Genomic DNA, 19,835 nt, shown 5'->3' on the forward strand with positions numbered 1-19,835 from the left:
ATAACATTTGCTGATGTTAATAGCTATTTTTATAAGAAAATGCAATAACCTGGAATATAAACTTATTCTAAGGTTAGTTTTGTATCTTTGTTTCTTGGACCAGTGGACATTTCAGTGACACTTGGGCCACAGAAGTTAGGGTTGGCAGTTTTGCCCAGTGACTATCTCTAAAGGATTGAGGTTATAACACACTTAGGGCTGTATTTTATTATGCAAATTGATCATTGCATCATTTTGTAATGCATCCTGTTGACTTCTTACAGTGTCTTGTTACATGTGGAAAAGGATCAAAGCAGTGGCAGGTTTGGTGTCAACTGAATGAACATCAATTGAGTGATGGGTTCTGTAATTCAAGTACCAAACCTGAATTTCTAAGACCATGTGAGATTCATGTGTGTGCTTCTTGGAAAGTAGGATCATGGAGTTCTGTGAGTATATTTAAAATTTTGATATTACTGCTGTGGTAAATATGTTAGCTTTTATTTTGGATTTACTTTAGTTAACCAAAGGTTTTAAATCTCATGTTTTTATTATATTTGATTAAACTATAACTATTTTCATGTTCTTTGTTTACATTGGTGTCTTTACTATATTTAGAATAGGCATTGTTTAGAAGTTCTGCCAACCAGGCAGCTGGAAATCTGCAAGATGAGCAGTGATCAGACTAGATGAGTGTGGGTAGTGTATTGTCCTGTGAAGATTGCCAAGGTTGATGAAAACCTTTTAACCTTTCCATTCTTTATCTATTTGAAGTGTACTTTTAGTGTATTGAGATACACCAGGTAGAATTTGAAAGTGCTGTTTCTCTATAATTGTATTGACTTTGCCTCCAAAATATCAGCCCTTTACTGATATTTTTACATGATAATTTTTAAAACTATTTTAATAATATATATTTTATTAACTTCTGTATTTAGTAATGTCTACATAGTATACTTAAATAAGTAGGCATGTTGATTGAATTTATTAATTTTAGGTTTTTGAATGTGGTATAAAGTGCTTGTATAAAAGATCTAGTGAAAATACTTTACTATGTATATATTTATTAAGAAAATAGAAGTTTGTGTAATTTTTAAAAAGCAATTTTTTAAAATTTTTTTCTATCTTTATCTTTCAGTGTGCAGCTACCTGCAGACTTGGGTATCAGATATGTGCTTTTAAATGTGTCAGGGAGCTCTTTAATACAGTATTAGATGAGAGAGAGTATCAAGGGGCCTTCACCCAGGTGATAGGCAGGTTAATGAAACCTTTTTGTGGATTATAAACAAAAATATCTATTATTTAACAAGAGGATCACTAATGTGTTCAAATTATTTTTATATGTACTTTTTCCACTTAAACTTTTATGCCTTAAAAATGTGTGCATGAGATAGAATTTATCATTCTCAGTTTTGCCAGTCTTATAGTTCATTATGAAATAGTTTACCTTTTATCTGCCATTGGATCATTTATTTAACTTGTGTATTACTATTCTTTGAACTGTGCATGTATGACAATGTCTATTATTATGAATATAATGGAATCTTAAAGTGTGTTGTGCTTTTTTAAGGTGGAGTTCTGTATTCCTTCAGAATGCTTCAGCCTAGTGGTATTTTTGAAGGACTTGACTCTTTCCCTATTCAGCTGTCAGAGGCAATGATCCAAATATTGATATTCAGTCTTACTATCCAGTGCTATCATTTCACAGTGCTTTGAACTTTTAAAAATAAAATTCTTTACACCATCACTTTGTGACTTGGTGTGCAGCTGTTCTTGAAGAGATATGTGAGGCAATGAAATATCAGATTTAATCAAAATGTGGTTGATTAATTAAAGGTTATTCTTTGGGATTGGTTTTTCATTTAAATAGGAGTGTATAGTTATTCCCTGGCCAATTATCCCCACTATGGGTACTACTTCCTTACCATGGGAAAGGCAGCACAGTGGAAACATGGTTCTTGTACACCAGTAAGTGAATTTATTGAAAAGACACAGTATTTCTTACGGAGGCCTTTAGATATCAGCAGAATGTTCGGGACAGATTTGCTTAAGTTAATGTATGTATTCATTCTCAAGTATTTTGATGAGATGGACCAACTATAGAACTTAGAATTAGATTACTTAATGGCTAAATTATGCTCTGCCTTTCCAGAGCCTGTGTTTCTGTGCAGGAAATTTGAACCTTTTGTAGATTTTTCTAATCTACAAAATAAGGGTAATGATACTTATGTCATACGTTGTTATAAGAAGCAGATGTGACATCAGGCATTTATCAGCTTTTATTTAAACTACAGTTTCATGTTGCTTTTCTGAACTAAAAGCTTTAATGTGTTTAGAATATATAATTTGCTTTAATCTTAAATTTTAATTGCTTTTTAAGATTATTTTTAATATGTTAAGATTCTCTTACACAATATCTTTAATTTTGTCATAAAACTAAACATTATTTCAAAACATTATATTCATTCAAATTTTATGTCTGTTTGTGAAGTTTATGATCTACACTGGGATATTTACTGCCCCAGCTGTATTTGACTGAGAAACAGATTCTCAAGCATAGTTCTTAAAAAGACCCCTTAGGATTCTGCCACAATTTTAAAAAAAGCATCATTTTCACTGAGTAGTGATTGGGTAGTAATGGCTTTGGTTTTTCAACACAAATGTTTTATTTTCCTTACTGATTCATGACTTTAATTTACAAAGCACTCAACATTTACTTGTTTGTTACTCCTGCTTTGTAGGTATATATTGAAATAATGAAAATAAAGTGTTTTTGAGTCAGATTATCTATATCAGGGGTTGACCAACTGTGGCCTCTGGTCTAAATCTGCCCCCCTTCCCCCATCTAGTTATATAAATACATTTTATGGGAACATGGTCATGTTCATTGTTCTTGTATTATCTAAAAGTGATTTGGTACTCCACTGGTAGAACTGATTAGTTGCAATAGACTGTGTGAACCACAAAGCCTGAAATGTTTACTATTTGGACCTTTCTGACCCTGTTCTATTTAGTGAACATGTAATACATTTTAAGTTTAATATAAAAGTGTATAGGACATTAAAATTACAGTTATTCCTTTTGAGTCAATTTTAGGTAGATATTCTTAATCCTTTATTTGATATTTTAAAATATTTTTAGGTTTAGCAAACTTTTCTACATATCCATTTTGGTTTCTGTATAATTTTTAGGTACTGTGTTAAAATTCCAACATATTTACTTTGTGTTAATTTTGTTCATATTATAAGAAATCCCACAAAAACCATGCCGGACATGGGAAATCACATAAGGGAGTTTATTAAGCAAACAAAGTGTACCTGCAGGGTAAGAGAGAAAATGAGAGGAAAAGAAAGAGAAAGAGAAAGGGCACATGCTAGAGAGAGTGAAAAGTGAGTAGGAGAAAAAAGCAAGAGAAAAGATGGGGGAGTTACTCTTAAACAGTTGAATTCTGCTGGGCTAACAGGGAATTAATAATGGAGAAGGATATTTGCAAGCTGACTGATGAACCAATAGCTAGCTAGGATGTTCAGAGACTGACAAGAAGTTGCAAGGTGGAGAAATGGCTGCAACAAAAAGGGCAGGGGAGCAGCTTTATATTATATTATATTACAGATATATGATGTCATAAGTGAAAAGCCTGAGTGTTTACTCAAGACTTGTGCATAGACATCATTTTCAATCTTAAAAAATGAATAATGAAGAGAACATCTAACAAAAAATGACAAAATAGTAAGGCAGAAGTACAAAATTCTTCATTTTTTACCACATCTATTCCAAAAGGAATTATTTGAATAATTCAGTTGTTGCATTAAGAAATAACTATATCTTTTTTTCAGGAAAAACTGAAAATGAAGTTTTTACTATTGCAATAAATGTTTACATTAGAATTTTTACAAACTTATTTATTTACCTTTTGCATGTATAAAGTATCCATATATCATTAGAGTGCCTGGATTTCTTTTATTAGAAATAAGAAGAATAAGAAAATTAGAAGAATATTTATTTGCAAAATTAGCCTTTTACATTACAAGGGCTTAGGGGATATGAAGTTTTGTTATCAAAATTTGATCTAATCATTTACCTTTTTCAATGTTATCACAAATTAGCCAAACTTCAGAATACCTTTTGTCAACATATCAGATTAATAAATAATCTTTCATGGATAACTTTAATTTCAACTTATCCTGTTCATTAAGTAAAAAAATAAGAATGTGTATGACTGTGTATGAACAAATAATATGAATTCTTTTAAAAGAAAAATATAAAGTGCAAAATAATTTAAAATACTATTAGAAATAAAGTTGTAAGAATACATCTAACTTTTGTCCATGTGGGAAATCTTGTGCTGCAATAACAAAAAGAATATATCTTAACCTATGACTGTTAATTTAAAGATTGCATTTTTGTGATTAGTCAATGTGGCATTATCATGTTTTAACTCTTGTGTTAAAATACATTTTAATAATTTTTAAATCACTTGTCATATCAAGAACTAGGAAAACCACAACTTGAAAAGGATAACAAATGCCAATTTACTGAAATGAATCATATATTGCAAATAACAAATATTTTAAACCAGGTACTGTAAAAGACAGGGACTAGCAGAGTGCATAAAAATGCATGACAAAACAATATGCAGAAGATGAGAAACTCAATTCATATGTAACATCATAAGTAGAATGAATGTGAAAAAATGGAAAGAAGATCATGTAAACTTGAATTTCTAAAAGCATGAGTACTTACATAGCTATATAAATATCAGATAGAGTAGAATTCATGGAAAAGAAAATTACTGAGGACAGAGATGTTATGCAGAAGAATCAGTCACCAAGACATAGTAATCTTAAAAGTTCATGCATTCAAAAATAGGTTAAATACACAATAGAAAAACCAATAAAGCTAAAAAAAAGCAGACAAATCTATGGTTATACTTGGGATATCTAACACCCCACTCTCAGCAACTAATAGAATCACCAGACTAAAAAGTTAGCAAAGAAATTTTATGGTAGTTTTGATTTGCATTTCTCTTATTACTAGAGATGTTGAATATGTTTTCATATATCTGTTGATTACTTTCAGATCTTCTGTGAAGTGTCTGCTCATTTTCTTGGCCCATTTGTTGACTGGGTTATTTGTATTCTTGGTGTAAAGTTTTTTGAGTTCTTTATAGATTCTGGAGATTAGTACTCTATCGGAAGTATGTGTGGCAAAGATTTTCTCCCATTCTTTAGGCTCTCTCTTCACATTGCTGATAGTTTCCTTTGCTGAGAAAAACTTTTTAGTTTGCATCTATCCAAATTATTGATTCCTGCTTTTGTATCTTGTGCTTTGGGATTCATGTTAAGGAAGTCTGGTCCTAAGCTGACATGATAAAGATTTGGAACTACTTTTTCTTCTATTAGGTACAGGATCTCTGGTCTGATTCTAAAGTCCTTGATCCATTTTGAATTGAATTTTGTGCAGGGTGAGAGAGAGGGGTTTAGTTTCATTCTGCTGCTTATGGATTTCCAGTTTTCTCAGCACCATTTGTTGAACAGGCTATCTTTTCTCCATGTTTTTGGCACCTTTGTCTAGTATGAGAAAACTGTATTTATTTGGGTTTGTCTCTGTGTCCTCTATTCTGTACCATTGATTTACCTGTCCATTTTGATGCCAATACCATGCCATTTTTGTTACTGTTGCTCTGTAGTATAGTTGAAGTTCTGGTATTGTGATACCCCCTGCTTAACTCTTCCTGCTAAGGATTGCTTTAGCTATTATCAAGAATACAAGCAACAATAGGTGTTTGTGAGGATATGGGAAAAATGGTAAACTCATACATTGTTGGTGGGGTTGCAAATTAGTGCAGTCACTCTGGAAAGCAGTGTGGTGATTTCTTAGAAAACTTGGGATGGAACCACCATTTGACCCAGGTATCCCACTCCTTGGCCTATACCCAAAGGACTTAAAATCAGCATACTACAGTAATGCAGCCACATCAATGTTCATAGCTTATCTATTCCCAATCGCTAGATTCTGGAACCAACCTAGATGCCTGTCAATGGTTGAATGGATGAAGAAACTGTGGTATATATACAGAAAGGAATATTACTGAGCCATAAAGAAGAAAAAAATTATTGCATTTGCAAGCAAATGGATGAAGTTGGAGAATATCATGCTAAGTGAGATAAGCCAATCCCATAAAATCAAAGGATGAATGATTTCTCTGATAAGCTGATGATAATACATAATCATAGGTGGGAGGGAGGCAAGAAAGGAGGAAGGATGAATTGTATAGAGGAAAAAGAGGGGTGGGAGGAGTGAAAGGAAGGAAAAATAGCAGAATGAGACAAATATCATTAACCTATGTACATGTATGATTATGCAAATGTGCAAATGGTATGACTCTACTTCATGTACAACCAGAGAAACAAGTTGTACCCCATTTGTTTACAATTAATTAAACTAAATAAATTATTAAAAAAGAGAAGAAAAAAGCTAGCAAAGAATTAAACAATACTATCAACCAAGAGGATCTAATTAACATTTATAGAATGCACTTCCCAACAACAGCAGAACACAGGCTCTTATCAACTGTCACAGAAAATGTACCAAGATAAACCATAACCTCAGACAGAAAACAACAAACTTCAACAGATGTAAACTGTAGGGTGCCAGATTAGCTCAGGCGCAGGTAAGAGCCAATGGAGTCATAACCCAGACCCCAGGAGTTGGGTAAAAGCAGGCTTGTGGTGAGCAACCTGCAAACTCATTTATTACAGGAGAAACCATACATTTTATAGGCTTTTAACCCAATCATAATGTGCCATGGGGTATCAGACCACCAGGCCCCTATACAGGTTCCCTTGGTAACACTAGGTAAATTTGGGGACAGTTGTTTACTTTCCTAAGTGACCAGAGCAGAATGCTCCCCTCTGTAGGTATTCCTGATGGGTGTGAATGTGTGAAGGTTTTCCTTTTACACACTTGAGACATTCACAGCTGCTAACCAAGACTTAGAATTTCTCCCAACATTTTCCCCATTTTTATTAATTTGGACAAGGGATTCCTTCAGGAGAACATGATTGACCTGAACCCTCGTGAGTCTCTTGTTGAAAATGGACCACAAACATTTAAGAACTGCAAGAATTATAAGGAAGAGTTTACAGATTAGTCCTAACATTATCAGATTTGTAAGATTCAGCATGTTTTTTAGCTTTGACCATATTTGTTGTATTGTAGTTGTATCAAATTGATTAACCCTGATTTTTGTCATGTTTGTGATTTCCTGTTCAATGAGGTATGTTACATTGAGAAACTTTTGTGACCATTCAGCCTTTAGTTGTTGTGCAAGTAAATCTCTGGCATGTGTAAGGTTATGAACAGTAACATCTATTATACAAACAGATGAAGACTGAGTAATAATGGCACACTGAAAACTTTTTGTTACCATTAAATAATCTATTTGCTGTTGTTGTATGTCTATTTGGGTTTGTAAATTGTGTATGCCATCAAAGGTAAGTGTGGTTAATTATGTAAGGCCATAGAACAAATCAGAGGAGGTGTGTATTGTTTGTTGAAGGACAGTAGCAGTGGATCTGAACTGGATCAAGGCTGCAGTCGAGGCAGCTGTAGCAGCAGGGAAGGCAATCAAGGCAGCAGAGAATCTGAAGTATCATCTGCAGGATCTAGTTGATGGTAGTGACAAGAGTCATTCTGTTAACATCATAGGGAACATTAGATCTGTGTCAGTAACCATCATATACAGAAATGAGGGAATATGAACCATGATATGAAGTGGGATCTTAATATGCAGATGGTTAGCAAGAGCACAGTTTAATTGTGCACAGCTAATCATGTTACCTGTGAGGGTGGTTGAATTAAAGTTTGAAACTTGAATAAAATAAAATAGAGAATGTACGAACACTTTATCTTGCTGGTGGTAATGGCCTTTATCTCCATATGCTGGGGCATTCAGGAATTTTAGAGGAGAAACATCTGTGCAAGTATACTTGTTGCATAGGTTTTTATGCCAAAGGGTTTACTAGCACTTCAGCCTTGAAGTGAAATACTGTGACTGCAGATGAATCATTGAATGATAGATCATTGAAGACCACAGGAATGGCTGCATCATGATAAGTTAGTGTTCCATTACTTCCAGTTATGTAGGGTCCATGGCATAGAACAGGAGGTGGAGGGTAACTAAATGTGTTAGGTTTGGAGCAATCAGGAAGGGTACATTGGGGATTTGGGGGCTTCATTTTGTCATTGGGGGCATCTGGATAAAGATCTGTCTCCTCGATATTATCTAGTGGTCCCTGAAAGTAAATGGGATTAGCCAATGTAGGACCATCAAGGCCTGATTTGTTGATCTTTTGGTGACTTAAGTCATGCACCTTGCATCTTTCTAGGGATTCTATGTCATTCAGGAGACAAAGGATGTTATTAGTACAGCAATACCATAGAAAGTCACCTCCATTACTTGGATAATTGAATTGAATGTGATCATCAGTATGAAGTGATGTACTTGTAAAAGTTGTATTTCTAAGCAAGAAACTTAGAGAATTCTTTATATCAATGCTGATGTTAATGGGCAACTTTGTTGGGGCATTTGGCACAGTGGAAAACCTAGGAAATGAAGGAGTCTGATTATGACAATCTGAAGTATGGGGGGTTAATGAACAAGGGTCCAAAGGTGTGGGGAAGAACTTACCTGTGTGGTACTTACCTGAGAGTTAGCAGTTAAAATAGCACACATGAGTAAGAATAAAGTGCCTGGGCTATGGTCCCCAGATGGTGACTTGGGGGGCTAATGCATTTATGTCACCCCATGATTTCTTGTGGACTCTCTGATGTGGAGGCTGTTGGCAACATTTCTTGTCTGATAGGCTTAGTCTTTGGAATTTGGCTAGTGGTGACTGGCTTGATATTTCTGGCTGGTATCCAAATGGGGTTAGGTGTGGACTCTGGTAAAACACAAGCAAACCCTCGTCTCTGGTAGATAAGAGTGTGTGGTCCTTGCCATGCACCTGTGAAAAGGTCTTTTCAGTGTACCAAGTGTAAGGGGGTCAGAGAAGAAAAGGAACCCCAATGTTCATATGCAGGGCTCACTCCATTGCTATCAAATGTGAGGAAATTAAGTGTAAATAGAATGTGTGTGAGCGTGAGGTTAGGGTCCAGGCATATATGAATGTCCTTCTGTTTCTGCAATGTTTCCTTTAATGTGCGATTGGTCCTTTCAATTATTCCTTGCCCTTGTGAGTTATATGGAATGCCAGTTGTGTGGGAGATACCCCATGATGTTAAGAACAGTTGGAAGCTGGAAGAGATGTAGGCAGGCCCATTATCAGTTTTTATGGTCCAAGGAACTCCCATCATTAACATAGCCATTTTTATAGCTTTTATTACATTTGAGGTTTTTTTCCCAGACTGTGCAATAGCAAAAGTGAGGTTGGAATAGGTGCTCACAATGGCATGTACATATTTCAGTTTTCCAAATGAAGGAATATGGGTAACATCCATTTGCCAGATCTTGTTAGGGGATAGGCCTCTAGGATTAACTCCTTGAGGTTGTAAGGAACCAAGTGGTGCCATAGGGGCACAATGTTTACAAGTTTGCATGATGTGTTTACATTGTGCCAAAGTGAGATCAGGAAACAAAACCTTCAAATTGCTAGCTGACATGTGAAACTTAGTATGTAGTATGCATGCTTGCTCTAAGGCACTCAATGAAATAGAGTAACATGAGATAAGTTTTTCTATTTCATCATTACCCTGAGCAATGATCCCTGGCAGATTTGTGTGGCATTTTACATGGGTAATATACCATGAAAACTGTCTGCTTTCAGTAAGTTTGTTTAAGGTGTGGAGGGCTTGATCGATTGATTTATTGGTTGGTCTGAACACAGAAAAGGGGAGTGTTTTGCCACTTGTTAGGAATATTAGTTATCAGAAAACATTTTAAAGGGGATTTCTTGGCATAGAAGAATTACTTGAATTACAACCCTCAATTCACCTAGTTGAACAGACCCTGTATGGTTTTCTAGATGTGTGATATCTGGTTCATTTACTGTTTTTATAAGATCCCCAAACTTTTGCTTATTGGCATTGGTAAATGCACATGGGGGCATTGGGTATGGGTGGTGAGGAAGGGAAGGCATTTTTTGGAGGAGAAATATCTAGGGATTGTAGCATCTGAACCATCTTGTTAGGAGGAAGGTGATTATCTAATTGTCCTGGAAAGTCAGAGATTAAGGTTTGGAATTGAGTGTTTTTCTGTATGAGATACAAGATTTCAACTTGTGTTAATGGAAGTACCAGAGTAACTGGCTCAGCATTGAAGACTTTATTACAGTAATATCTTATCTTAAGCACTGTAAGAATAATGCTTTCCAGTCTGCTGGTGATTTTGTGACAGTGACTCCACTCAAGATGTACCCAGAACAGAGGGCCATCCTGCTGCCAAATGACACCAAGGTGTGCCCCTAGGAACAACAAGACAATCCCTAGCAGGGGATGGCTCTCATCATAACATTGTGTTTGGTGGTCAGCAAGACAGTTATTGATGTGATTAACTGTTTGCAGGGTTTTCAGAGTTACAGTAATTTTCTTTGAAGGGCAGGAATCTTGCCTGAATAAGTCAAAAAAGGGGGTCAAGTCCTTTGGAGGGATGGGCAGAAAGGGTTTGAGCCAATTAACATGTACAAAAAGCCATTGTAATTTATTTATGGTATATTTAGGTTTTATAAGTATAGTTGGTCTGAGGGGCATCATTTTTTATGAAATTTTATATCCTAAAAACTCAAAGAGTGGTTGTTGGTGCTGAACCTTGTCAGTTGCCACATGTAACCCCAATGTAGTGAGGTTGGCCAAAAGCTGCTTAAGGCAAGTTAATAATGTGGCACTATCTCTGTGGGCAAGTAAGATATCATCCATATAGTGTATTATTAAATATTGTTTAATGAGAGATCTGGTTGCCTGTGAAACAAAGTGTTGACACTTAAGTGGGCTATTCTTTATTCCTTGGGGCAGTATTGTCCATTGGTACCTTTGTGCTGGGATTATGGTATTAGGTTCCCAAACCATGAAAGCAAAATATGGTTTGTCTTGTTATGCAATAGGAATTGAGAAAAAGCAATCTTTTATGTCAATGGTAATTATATGATAATTGTTTGGAATACTAGCAGGGTGAGGGAGTCCTGACTGAAAGGATCCCATCTTTATCATGTGTTTATTAATAGGTCTAAAGTCTTGTAGGAGTCTATGTTTACCATTTCTTTTTGGGATGACAATGACAGGAGTATTATGGGGACTGGTGGAAGGATCCATGTGCCTGAGTTTTAACTGTTCTTTCACCAGCATTTTTAGGATGGTAAGTTTAGGCTCTAGAATGGGCCACTGTTCTACCCATATGTCATCTTGGGTTTCCCACTGTATGGGAATGGGTTCAGACTTTAGGAGGGGCAGAACAGTGCCCTTTAGAATTGGGAGGACTGCGTGCCCAAAAGACCTATTTTGTTATGTACTATTATCTCATCACAGAAATCCTTATCATCTATTGTCAAAGCAGTATCCATATTCCTAATATATCTCATCCCATAAAGTGTTGGGACTATCAGCAATTAGGGGGTAAATAGCACCCTTTTTGCCATCAAGGTCTTGCCAAATCACAGAGAAGGACACTTGACAAGTGGGTTGGAAACCATCCACTCCTTGAATGTTAGGACCAGCTATTGTTTTTCATTGCATTTTTGAGGCAGTAGCAGAGTCAATGATGGTAATATCTGCTCCTGTATCCACTAGACCCTTAATGGGAACTCTAAGTGGATGGTCATTCAAGGTTTTGTGTCCAGGATTGGCAATGTCCAGCGCACCTGGGGATGTGCAGTGGTCCCTCTTACTTGCATGCCTTTTAAGTTTAAATTGTTCCTTTTGCAATCCTTTGCCCAATGATATCCTTGTTTACATTTAGGGCAAGTAATTTTTGGTATTGAAGGCCTATTATCTCATGGACAATGTTTCGCTACATGTCCTTTTTTTAACAATTCCATCATATAGGCACCAGCTTGTCATGCGAGGATTTTTCTCCATGCTAAAGGGTCAATTTATTGATTGCAGCTCCTAGTACAAGTATGGGACCTGCTGTAGGAGTAACCTCCTTCATAGCTGAAACCCATTTTGAGATTGACTCATTCCTGACAGGGCCTATGGCATTTTTTGTTTCAGTATTTGCCCCTTCCCAGGCCAATTCTTTTATCAAGGAATCCTGAGTGGGGCCAGATGGAACTCTCTTTACTACGGCCTGTGTAACCCATGACAAGAAGTCAGGAAACAATTCATTAGGGGATTGTATTACATTTCTAAATAGTTCCTCTGCTTTTGGTGTTGTAATGCTTTTTAAGACTTTTTGGCCAAGCTTTTAACTTGGTCAAAAAACAAGGTTACAAATTTGTGACTGGGCTTGTGGGCTAATATAATTCCTATGCCCAGCAAGCATGTCCAACATTAAGGAGATCTTATAAGCCAAATTATCTCATGCTGTTTGTTCTGATTCCTCCTCATAGGAGGCTTTCCATTGCAAAAATTGTGGGTGAGTTAAACAGGCCTTGAGTACAGTAAGTCAATCGAAGGGAGTTTGAACATTAGCTGACCATTGGTTAAGTATTTCTTCAAAGTAAGTGGAATTGGGAACAGAACTCTGAGAAGCCTTCCTAAGAAGGGCAAGGTCTGAAAGTGTGGTGGGGATCCAAGGCCTTTCACCTCCATCCAGACCCAAATTGATGGGGTATGCTGCAAATGGATTCTTGGGAGATAAAGAAGATCCTTTTAAAGTTTCCTGCTTAGAGGAGGGAACTCCAGAGAGGACTCCAGAGGGAATGGGAGAGGGCAATTTACTCCAAGGGTACAGAGGAGGAGGGGCAGACAGTGGGAGGGCTTTATTACTTGGAGGGAGGCCTTTGTTACTCTGCAGGTGGCCTTTGTCAGTATTCATGTCTGTCTCCTCCTCCTTAGAGGTCACAATGCTTGAAGGGGAGGTTTGCAAAATCATATTTTTGTCATCTAGAGAATCATTGTGATTTTTAATAATATCTTGTGCTGAGGAGCCCTGAAGGCTGGCAATAATCACTAGGAGAATTGGAATGAAATTTGCTGGTAGGGAGTAGCCATCATGAACTTTTCTTTTCCTAGCTAGGTATAAAACCCTCATCCAAATTTTGAGGTCCCAAATGTTCTCAGGGCTATTCCATGGTGTAAGATTACCAATTCATCCCCAAAACCATCTTTTGGTTTCACCTTAAGCTCGTGCTGCACTGTGCAAAAAGCACCTTTAAAGCAGTGAACTGTGAACTGTGGAGCTCTCTGTATAGTGGGGAGGTTTCCCATTGTTATGGAGTGGAATCCCATGAAAGGGTGGTATTGAGTTGTGGTTAGTGTAAACAAAAATCTCCAGAACAAAGAGAATGACTGTGAGGCAACCTGCAATTAGTATACCTAAGCCTAAGTATACCTAGGGGGCCAGCAGGAAGACAAAGGGAACCTATCTTCAGACATACAGAGAAGTGTTTAGGACCCGAAATGTTTTGGTGCTTCATGGGGGGAAATTCTGTGAGTCATTATGTCACAGCCCTGTGTCCTGCATGGGTCTTCAGTAAAAATTTCCGCTGAGGAAGACCTGGTTCCAAATTTGGGGGTATCAATCCCTTATGTGAATTTGCCAGGAGAACCAAAGGGGAGCATAGGGCCACTGGTGGGGGGGTGCAGGTAACTCAAACCAGCAGTGGTGTGCCTTTTCTTGGGGATTAGGACAATTAGGATGAACAGGGAAGAAAGGGGAGGAGAGGAGTCCTGTGTTTACCCTCACAGGAACTTCAGCACACACAACACAAAGGGGCTCTTACCGAATCAGCAATCAGGGGGGACTCACGAATCCTGAGGAGCTGAGTATTGAGGCATGTTGGTGCCAAATGTAGGGTGTGTGCCTGGCTAGCTCAGGCACAGGTAAGAGCCAATGGAGTCATAACCCCGGCCCTGAGAGTTGGGTAAAAGCAGGCTTGTGGTGAGCAACCTGCAAACTCATTTATTACAGGAGAAACCATACATTTTATAGACTTTTAACCCAATCACAATGTGCCATGGGGTATCAGACCACCAGGCCCCTATACAGGTTCCCTTGGTAACACTAGGTAAATTTGGGGAAAGTTGTTTACTTTCCTAAGTGCCCAGAGTCCAGTGCTCCTCTCCATAGGTGTTCCTGATGGGTGTGAATTCGTGAAGGTTTTTCTTACACACTTGAGACATTCACAGCTGCTAGTCAAGACTTAGGATTTCTCCCAACTACCTACCACCCACCATGCACACATCTGTAGCAGTGAGTACTCAGTACTCGGGGACAGGATCTGGGCCACAGTGGATGCAGCACAGCCACAGTCCCGCCCTCCCCATGGATCTCACCTGGAGTCAGCTGGGAGCAGCCCAGATGCAGATCCCAGGCTGTTGTGGTGTGGGCCTGGGCAGAAGGTCCCTGTGTCCTGGGGTCCCTGGGGAGCTATCCAGGTGACCTCCAACTGAGACTGAGAACCCTGTGCTTGCTTCTAAGCTCTGCTGCCTTGCGTGGGTCCTAGGAACTTGCCAGAAAGGCAGTTTCTCAGAACCAACCACAGATATCCTACATCAGAAACTCTGAAGTGGAACTGGGGTGTCCATGTCACAAGCTGTCCCCAGGACTGAAGTGCTTGCGAGGCTGAGGGCCATGCTCTAGATCAGCACTTCCCTTCCTTTCATTTCATTCCATGAAAACCCCTGAGACCCCTTTTCCTCTCTGCCACACCCCCTTGTAATTGCAGTGCTCCTATGGCCTGTGTGTCCATGTGCTGTGCAACTGATTCTGTGAAGTCTGCCCTCCCTCAAGGACTGACTTGCGCTTCCTTATGGCAGTGTGGCCCTGCCAGAAATGCAGAGTGATTCATGGGGATTGACTTCCGGGGGTTAGTTTGAGCTGAGTGCAGTGGTTGCCTGTCTGGGGCTGTGCTGGGCTCAGGAGAACCCCGATCAGCTAGGGATGCCTGCAGGGTGCAGCAGGTGCTCCACTCACCACAGTTGACCCTCCTTGTCTTAAGCTCTTCCTCATGGGCTGAATAAGATGCAGGTACTGTTTGAGGGCAGTTTTGCCAGGTCGGGCCCTGAGCTACCAGGCAAGGGGTGACTAGAGCACTTTTGGGGGGCGCTGATGACACACTGCTGGCTCCCCTGACAGGCAGTCAGTGTCAGGACCAAAAACAGCACCTGTTGATGTCATCCAAGAGGGGTGTCACAGGCTGTTCTGCAGAGTGTGGGGCTGTCTGAGGCTACCCTTGTGGGATGGGAAGTTTGAGGCTGCCCCTCTAGGCTGGAGGTAACATGTGGTCACAGGATGCTACTCTGGCATCAGTGGACATGGAAGACCCAGGGTGCCATCCTGAGGCTGGAAAGAGGGGCTCTGAGGCTATCCCTCTGGAGTGGGGTGGAAGGTCAGGGAGGTCTGAGGCTATCCCTCCGGAGTGGGTAAGGCAGGGAGATGCTAGGCACCTGGGGAAGGGAGATCTAAAGCTGCTGTGGCAGAGTTGGTGGGGCTCTGAAGCCCCTGCCTCCTTGTCTCCTGCAGACACCAATGTCTTCTACCACATAGAGGGCAGATGGCAGGCACTGAAGGTGGTCTTCTACCTTGATGGCTACCACTTCTCCAAGCTGCCCTACCTCCTGGAGAGTGGGGCCAGACTCTGACTGCACACCATGCTTTTCACGAAAGGTGAACTGCAGGCTGTGGGGGACCACTGGGGCCAAGTCAAGGCCACTGAGCCCTTACAACCCACTCCTGCCCTCCCTCCTCTTCCTCCACAGCTCTGGAAAACATGGAAGGGCCTCCTCCTCCAGGCAGACAGGCAGCAGAAAATTTGCAGAAAGAGATCAATGCCCAGTCCCTGGAGAAGGTCCAGCAGTATTACTGCAAGCTCATGTGTGTACGTGGGCCTATGAAGGGGACAGATTCAGAAAACTGCCACAGCAGGTGGCAGACAGACCCTCAGCATGAGGAGCGGGCCAGACACTCTTTCTGGAGCACCTAGCCTGTATGAGAGTCTGATGGCAGTGTTCACAGTAGGTCATGCTAACCCATTCTACAGATGAGGAAACTGAGGCCCAGGAGCATACACAACATGCCCAAGGTCACACGGCCAACAGTCTGACTTCAGAGCAGGTCCCCTCTGCTGAGCCAAGCTGCCAGTTCACTCTGCATGGGGCAGGAACTGAGATGGGGCCCTGGGCTTCTTGGACCTTGAGAGAGTGTTGTGCCTTGGGCCTTGTCCCATTACAACCACTGCAGGGAGAAGTGGAGGGAACAGATTTTTCCAGGAGGAAGCACAGGTCCAGGGGAGTAGCTCCCACATCCCCAGCAGCTTGCCCACAGTCCCTCCCAAGTCCTGCTTTGGTGACAAAGAGTGGTTGAGAAAGACTTTATCCTCTCTGGGCCTGGGTTTGTCATTTGGAAATAGGAGACTGACACTTCCGTCCATTTGCTGGACAAGAACATCTTGGCGCCCTTCTGGATGTACCAGGCCATGAGTCTCTCCTGTGCTGTTTGTGCAGTGTTTTAAATATGGGCTCTGGTCATTCACTTGTTCACCCAGCACAGGTTCATTGGGACCTTATGCAGGACACACACTGTCCCCATGCGTGGGAGTCTGTCCTCTTCTAGGACAGGAACTGCCAAGACCAGCCCACCTGTGCTGTGAATAAAGGCCTATAAGCATGAGGGCAGCTTGCTGCTATCCACCTGTCTGTGGCCTGTACAGCATTCCACAGCCCAGCAGTGTCCCTGAGACTGCCTGGTTCTCAGAGCCTGGACTTTATGGTCGGCCAACCCCTGTGGTAGAGTGGGACAGACTTGGAGCCAGTGAGCACAGAGCAGTGTCCAGCACCAGGTGGGGACAGGGCTCCAAGGAGGAGAGGAGAAGCAGGCTGGATGAAGAGCTGGACGGGGCTGTCAGGCTGCCTTTGATTCTGCCTGGAGCAGGAAGGCCAGGCTGCCCAGCTGGGAGCTGGGGTGGGGCCCCCTTCAACCCATCTTTCTCCCTCAGGACATTTTATCTGGAACTGCTGAACCTGCCTACCGATGCCAGCACCACTGCCGTGAAGATTGACCAGGTATGTCCCCAGCCCGTGGCTTGGCCAGGCGGGCTCCCAGCATCAGGACTCCGCTGGCAGGGTTTCCTCCAGACACCTTGCTGGCCATGCCCTGCAGGCCTGGGAGTCCCCAAGGTGGTTCATGCTCACTGCAGCCTCTTTCTCTCCCATGCACTGTGGTCATTGCAGGTTTCTCTGGGGCTGGGGCCCCTGCAGGCAGCTGCAGACCCATGCCAGGCATGGCTGGGCCCTGCTCTGGTTTCTTCCTTTTCATTTTTCTAGCCCTTAGAAATCGAAAGATCTCATAGAAATGGAGGCTTCCAGCTTTTTTGAGAAATGGAGAGATGTGAGATCTGCTTTGGTGCTTCTTCCCACTTGCTGTGCTTGGCCTGTGCTGGGTCTGGCTGTCCCTTGGACCCTGCTGACATTGGCTCCTGCTGTTCAGTGCACTGTGGCTTTTCAGGGTTGAGGCAGGCCTCACTCTGGGCTGGCGTGCTGGTCTTGGGGCCTTGGCTGCTGTGAGAGCAGTAGTGGGCATGTGCTTTGGGACTCTAATGTGGCTGGCAGGATCTCACAGGGCAGAGGAAGGAGGAGCCACCACCTTTACCTCCACACGTGGTTGGGGAAGTAGGGGCAGGGGAGGGCTCCTCCTCATAAGGGTTTAGAGGGCATGACCTGTTTGTGCTTAGTCAGGGACACACTGGGCAGGTGAAGAGAGCAGGCCAGAAGGTGAGAACTGAAATACATGGTGAATATTGAGCGCCAAATGCACGGTAATGGGGAGTCATAGATTTCTCTTGAGCAGGGATCTTGAAAGAGCACTTACACTTGACTGTGCCCAAACATCCCATGTTTCTGTCCCATGCCTGCAGCTGATCTGCCCCATCAATGCCCTAGATTAGCTCTGCCACCTCATGAAGTCCTTCGTGCACCCCAAGTCTTGCACTAGCAGGAGCTTGGGCACTAACCTCCTCTCTGTCTCCTCTGAGCTCTGCTACCACCTGGGGGCCTGCCATATCACCATGTGCAGCATGGGCATGCAGAGGTGGACTGCACCAGCACCCAGGACAGGAGGCGGTAAGGCTGCACCCATGTTCTGGACCTCCTGGCTTGCTGGACCTGGACAGGGCCTCTCTGCTCTGAACCCCAGGTCATCTGTGAAATGGGGTCATCTGTGGCAGTCAACAGGTGGGAAGGCTGTGGGCTTCCTGGTTCCTGGGCCAGAGGGTGTGAGGGGGACTGAGCTCCAAACCTCCATCCCTGCTGCGAGTGGGATGGCTCACCTGCAGGGCAGAACTGCCTCTGGCCTCCCTGGACACTCCTCATTTGTCCTCTGCCCAGCTGCTGACCCCAGGGATAGACAGTTCCTTTCCTGGAAGCCCTTCCTGGCCACACATAGTCATGCTTGCCACTCACACCACTTGTTCATGGGGCTCCAAAAGGCTCTGCCACCCAGGTGTGGGCCACCTGTGAGGGCGGGGCCTCTGTTCTCTGCCATGCCCTGCAGACTTGTGCCTGGCACTGATGGGTCTGATGGACAGGCATCCAGTCATGTGTCCTCAAGTGGTAGGTGGGCTCCTGCATGCCAGGCACTCTGTGGTGTCTGTGCCCCCAGCCTTTTGTCCACTGCTGTGGGCTGGTGCTGAAGGGTCTGTTTGAGAGGTCCTCAGCCAGGGACAGTTGTCTTCCCCAGGGAACGTTGGCTGTGTCTGGAGATATTTGTGGTCATCACAGTCAGTGACTGTGGCATCTAGTTGGTGGAGACTGGTGCTTGGCATCCCACAGTGCATGGGACAGCCTCTTTCTGGTCCCCTGTCAATGCTACTCCAGTCCTGACTCTAGCCAAGGAGACTGGGGTGTCCAGAGGTCAACTCATCTGTCAGGGCCACAGGGAGAAGGGTGCAGGTTGCCTTGGAGTCCCAGGCCTGACACAGAGCCGGGATCTAACAGCCTGGGCCATGGGGCTGTGTCGGGGCCACTGAGCAGGGGCCAGGCCTCGGGAGTCACCCCATTCAACTGACAGGGAGCAGGGCCCTGCCTGGCTGTGCTGCTGTCCTGGGTGCAGACCCCTGCATGGACAGGTCAAGGGGGAGGTTACCAGGAGGGGCTGGGAGGGAGGAGCATATAGGTGGGTAAGGTCAGCACAGAGAGGATGCAGGGTGGGTGGCCTACACAATCGTAGATGGGGAGGTGAGGCCTGGTGGGAGTGGCTGCTGTCGCATGCCCTCTCCACCCCCTGACAGGAGCATCCTGAGTGTGTGCCTGGAGCAGACAGCTATCCTGGCACACAGTCATGGGCTACTTCCCAAGTGCATGAAGCACAGACATCATGCAAAAACAGGTGAGGCCAGACTGGGCTGAGGGTGGCTGCATGTGCCCTGTGTGGGGTGAGGCCACCTTGGACTGGGCACCCTCAGCCCAGACCTGGCCTGCCTGGGGGTTGAGGGTGTCAGCTTCTGGAGCACTGCACCCCTCAGCCAGGTGTCCCTGCATGTCCTGAGCTTCTCCAGGGGCACCATGCCTGATGACTGTTTCCTTCCAGGGCCCCAGCATGGAGATTCTGGCTAAAAATGTCTGAGTCAAGGATCAGATACCCCAGGGTGCACCATGGTGAGTGGTCCCCTGCCATCCTCCTCTAGGGGACCATGGACACTGGCAGACTGCTGGTGCTGCCCTGGGCCCCACTCTGCTTTTGAGGACTGTGCTTTAGGAGCACCAAG

At 42.8% G+C, this 19,835-nt stretch overlaps 1 pseudogene; it reads left to right on the forward strand.

Annotated features, from left to right (window-relative positions):
* The window catches only part of LOC124974247 (A disintegrin and metalloproteinase with thrombospondin motifs 20-like), a 40,643-nt pseudogene extending 24,585 nt beyond the window's left edge, over positions 1 to 16,058 (forward strand).
* The last annotated feature ends 3,777 nt before the right edge of the window (positions 16,059 to 19,835 follow it).

The sequence above is a fragment of the Sciurus carolinensis genome, unplaced genomic scaffold (assembly GCF_902686445.1).
Source record: "Sciurus carolinensis unplaced genomic scaffold, mSciCar1.2, whole genome shotgun sequence".
In the NCBI taxonomy this organism is placed as follows: Eukaryota; Metazoa; Chordata; class Mammalia; order Rodentia; family Sciuridae; genus Sciurus; species Sciurus carolinensis.